The sequence below is a fragment of the Montipora capricornis genome, chromosome 4, assembly GCF_036669925.1.
Source record: "Montipora capricornis isolate CH-2021 chromosome 4, ASM3666992v2, whole genome shotgun sequence".
Classification (NCBI taxonomy): domain Eukaryota; kingdom Metazoa; phylum Cnidaria; class Anthozoa; order Scleractinia; family Acroporidae; genus Montipora; species Montipora capricornis.
Genome location: NC_090886.1, coordinates 29,200,959 through 29,205,958, shown reverse-complemented (window position 1 = coordinate 29,205,958; position 5,000 = coordinate 29,200,959). Strand labels below are relative to the sequence as shown.

General features: G+C 38.1%; 1 protein-coding gene and 1 long non-coding RNA gene across 2 annotated transcripts in view; one reads left to right on the top strand and one right to left on the bottom strand.

Annotated features, from left to right (window-relative positions):
- LOC138045895 (uncharacterized) overlaps positions 1-522 on the top strand; it is an 11,513-nt gene extending 10,991 nt beyond the window's left edge. The window contains exon 6 of the mRNA XM_068892529.1: positions 290-522. The gene's annotated coding sequence lies outside the window, so the exon portion shown is untranslated. The remainder of the gene's footprint in view (positions 1-289) is intronic.
- Positions 523-906: 384 nt separating this feature from the next.
- Positions 907-4,252, bottom strand: LOC138045896 (uncharacterized). Its single transcript, XR_011131689.1, has 2 exons — positions 4,066-4,252; positions 907-1,500 (listed from the first exon to the last, which is right to left on the bottom strand). It is a non-coding gene; the product is annotated as an uncharacterized lncRNA (long non-coding RNA).
- Positions 4,253-5,000: the final 748 nt, after the last annotated feature.

Below are 5,000 nucleotides of genomic sequence, written 5' to 3'. Positions count from 1 at the left end.
TGGGGGAGGGGAGGGGAGGGGAGGGGAGGGGAGGGGAGGGGAGGGGATTAAAGTCAGGGAGAATAGCTGGCAAAAACACATTGTTGCCAGGGAAGGGTAAGAAAGGGGAGAAGACATAGCACGTTTCTGATACAGTTAACACCCGCATATCCAACATAAGGGAGAAATAGTGAACGTTCAGTAGTGTTTGCAGGTTCAAACACCATTTTCATATGTAGTTGCCCTTTATTGTATTGACATAAAAAAAGATTATGTGCTCTCATAACTTTCTTGTTTGATCACATTTCAGCATGAAACCTCATTCAGGAGAAGAGTAACAGAGTTTAATAGCAATTAAAATAAAGCAGTGTAATTGTAAGGGTAAGGAAAGGGTGTTTGCAACAATCTCTCTAAGACACAATCTGCCCATGTTTAGATGTGTCTGTTTTGAGGAAAGTTAAGTAACATAACACATTTTCTTTTTGGACGTGACTATAGAGAATAACTCTGAGCTGACAAATAAATGTTCACCTTAAACTCCAATGATCTCACATGGTTTGCTATTACATCTAAATTACTAAAAGCAAGGAAAAACATGGCAGGGGGGCAAGTGATTCCAGAGGGAGGGATTGAAGGTTGGCATTTGTTTTAGTTGACAAACAAACCCAGCAGGTACAAAAGACAGGTCACAGGTCACAGGTCACAGGTCATTGTTTTACCAATACAGAAAGTTATCCTAAACCCTAACCCTAATCCTAAACTTAGGCCTAATTAGGCCTAAAGAAACATTTTTAGGCCTAAGGTTAGCTTTTATGAATGTTTAGGATACTTTCTGAATAGGTAAAACAATGACCTGTGACCTGCGTTTTGTACCAGCTGCAAACAAACCTGAATTCTAGCTGCTCAGTCAACAACTCCAGATAGTGCTTGCCAAAGGTTGAATTCATTTAATTCAAATCAGTTAAGGAACAACAACAAACTCAAAACAATTTCACTACATTTCAATTAAAGTCCTTTCAATTTCTCGCGAACATATTTTGAAAATGCTCTGCAAACTGCCAGTAAAGTTTTCCTTAATAACAATAGCTCTCCTTGATGTCATAAAAATAATTTATGTGTAGGACTGAGTTGCATAAAATGCAGAAGGACTCTTTATTAATGCAGGAAATGCCATTACCCAATTATTCTTACAAAGCTTCATAGAAACCTGCACATCACAACCAAAAGAGGGGGCATGCATATTATGACTGACTGTGGCAGAGGACAAAAAATTTCACCTAACCATTTTACAGTTGTTATCACATTACATTTTATACACAAAACTCTTGAAACCTTGTTTTTGAACATTTTACCCAACTGAAAGTGTTCAATAATTGAGTTATTTCTCTCTTGTTCAAGATGTCCAATGATATTTCCTCATTGCATTTTGGCTCATTTCTTTTCCTCAAGGATTTGCTGTAACTCTTTCACTCTGGCTTGTTTTTCCTTCACCACTTTTTCAAGTTCAGCAACATGGGCTTCCTGTGCAATAACAAAAGTGTTAATGACTCACAGAAGGTGTGAGGGTTTTCGGAATAGTGACAAAAAATATCAGCATCCAGGCCAACAATCTTCTTCTTGGCAGTTAGCATTTGTAAATTACTTTCCTCTCAAATTCACTTTTGGCTTTCTAAACTTAAGTCACAGCCACATATGCAACTTAGCTTGAATAAGAAATCAATCCATGACAAAGTGATTACTCTCTGCAACCCACTCTCTCAACTGACCTATCAAGCCAAATTGGAGCTAGTCAGTTGCAAAATCATACTACGGTAGATCCCTTACGAGACCATTGATGGCATATAGTAAATACTTTTTCATATTTATGAAATATCCATTAATCTTGTAATCTTATCAGTCAATTAGAGCTCAGTACCGGTATACATCTTTCCATAGTGAATTTGGTCTACCTTACATGAACACATTCAAAGTGTGAAGGGGATAGTTTCTACAGAAACTGTGGTGCTGCGTCGGTGGGGAAGTAGTAATTACAAAAATTTGGTTTTATCAATGGAGTTGATAATGTAAATTGGCCACTGTACCAAGATTCTAAAAGCTGACGTTTTGAGCGTTAGCCCTTCGTCAGAGAGAATCGCTCTGACGAAGGGCTAACGCTCAAAACGTCAACTTTTAGAATCTGTGTATGGTGGCCAATTTACATTATTAACTCTGTTGATAAACCCAATTTTTGCACATTTAAAGTGTCCCTAATTTCAATACTTTTTATTCTGCAAAGTCAAATTTCAGACAGAACATGTACTGGCAGTATTTCATATCTACTGACTGCCATTTCATATTTAAAAGGCTGCTTGAGTTGTGGAAAGTTGACAAAATACAGTAGGCAGTCATTTATCCCACAGCCATGCTGCCAACAGGTGTATCCCTGACATGATGTCAAAATCTGTTTTTCCATTTAGTTTTGCATTTCACAGCAGTTTGTGTCATCGACTCAGGAATACGCCCATGCTTCACACTAGCCCAGGCATGGGACAAAAGACTTTTGGATTTATTAAATTTTACAGTGCTCTAAATTGAATTCAGAATAATTTTGCAATCTGTGAATAGATTTACCTCAACAAAGATTAAAAATTGAGGTTACTGTCACTTTGAGCAAAAAAACCTTTTTAATCCTTTCACTCCGGTGGGGTTCCCCATTGACGAGTAAAATCGTCTGGCATTAGACAGAGTAAAATCTATAAGTGTCACTCTTGGGAGTGAAAGGGTTAAGCAAGAACTATAGTCATTGGAAACCTTGAACACTTAACAGTAGAAAATAGGGAGCACTACATAGCACCTGCTGTGCTACAGTGAGCACCAAAGGCACGAGCCGCAAATTTACATTCTCTCAAGTGCCATTTCCTGCATTTTTACATCATATGGTGGAAAATTCGTTCTAAAAACACACATTTTTTGCAATTAATTCATCCTCTCAGAATGAATAACATACTGGTACACGCACTTGTCCGGCCGCAATGTCCACTTTTCCAACATGGTATTGGGCCTGCTAAGTCGAGTAAGGCTGCTGACCTTGTGTCTGCACAATGTGTGCTATGGGGTATTTACACAGATCACCCAAAAGATACTAAGGATAGCAATTTCTCCCTAATTTTCAGAATTTTGGACTAAATTGGTGAAAGTCAATCAAAACTGGGAGAGCTAGAGACAAGATGCCAAATTGGGAGGGTTGGAATCTCTGATATGCTGCACACTGTTTCAAGACAAATACTGTAACAATTATTGTGGCTTACCCATGAGCAACTGTTACAGTACCATAGTCCATAGACAATATCAGGTTCACTGAAACATTACTCACATTTAGAGGCCACCATTTTCAAGAATCAACCATGTTCTTTGGACTAGAGCCCTGTCCAAGTCTAAAATGATGCCTTGAGTGGTATAATGTCTAAAGCGAACTACATGTATGCCCTGTATTCCTGGGGGCTGCTAGGTCATCCAACACCTTGAAAACCAAAAGTCTCCCAGGGAGGGGTTTCCAGTGACAAGGGAATAATATTTTCACCCACCATTATACATAACAAGAAAAATAATTGACACGTTTTAAAAACATGGTTCAAACTTGTCCAAATTTAGTTCACATAGCGTGAATTTAGCGACTAAGGACGTTTTTCAAAACAATCAACCAAAATTCTTTCTCGTTTTTCCTTTAAAACTTGAAGTACATGTAGTGGTACAAAGTACAGTAATGGAAAAACATCAGGTTAGATGAAGCCCTATGAAGACTTAACTAACTTTGAGAACCATACTCATCCTGTAATGATGCGCCAAATACCTATCGAATGTGAATTTCATCTCATGTGAAAGTGTGCCAATACACCGAGTTACTCGGGTACACTGTGATTTCAACGAAAACAATCTACATTTAAGTATTGTACCGTTAGAGCTAAGACGTCTCTTAAATCAAGTAATAAACAATCTCACAGCACGTTAGTTCTAGTGCTGGGCCCAAAAGAGTATCTGTCCAATGCTTAATTCAGGCTTGAGGCACCGTTCGATGGGTAGATGTGCCTTATTTGATGCGAACCTCACCTTAGCTTCGAGTCCCCAGTAGTCACGGATATAATAATACATTGTCCCGCTGACTACTGCTCCCAAAATAATCGTGCTGAAAAGAAGGCCTTTTCTTCTCTCCAACCTGACCATGTTATGCTCTAAGCGTCCGCAAACTGCACGGCAATGATCTTCTAAACCAAAATGGCGATCACTTACTCTGTCATGTAAGAGGTTAGTTGTTTATCTAATAGAAAAACCGCTGGTCATGATAGCTGCATTCCCCCTGATCCCCCAAATCGTGATCAGAATCTGGAAAATAACGACACAGAATGGAAGTGACCCATAATGGCAATATGGTAAGGTTTTTTTAATTGTGAAGTTTTTCATATAATTATCCTCTTACAGCGGTTACCACTAACACGCGACCTATCGCCTTCAAAAGGGTCTGATAAAGTTGCGTTTTGGTAGACATTAATCAAAGTAAGGCAACTTGGCAACGAACTGAGAATTAGTTTACCTCTCGACTTGAGAGAATGTAAAAGTTGTTTAAATTGAGTTCCGAGGAAACTCATGCAAAAAGAAAAGGATGTTTTTAAATTAAGAAAAATAAATTTTACTACACGCGCTAATTTGCTGACTTACACGTATCGCTGATTTTGCAAATTATCACGTGCAACAATTTGAAAATACGATACCCTTTCTTTTAGATAAACTGGATTAAAAAACAACTTTATTAAAAATTACCAGCTGTTAGCGGATAAGCTTTTAATTTCTTGGTTCTGCTGCACCAAAAGCGCTAATGATCCCATATATTCTTTGTAAAATTTGGAATTTTCAAAGCACCATTGCTCAGAGATTATCCGTTATATCGAATTTTCTTCAATGCACTTTCAATATTCAGTGCTTTATTATCGGCTGACGGATTAGAAAACGGCAGCCTCGTGTTAATAGCGAAAAATGTAAGCTTTTTC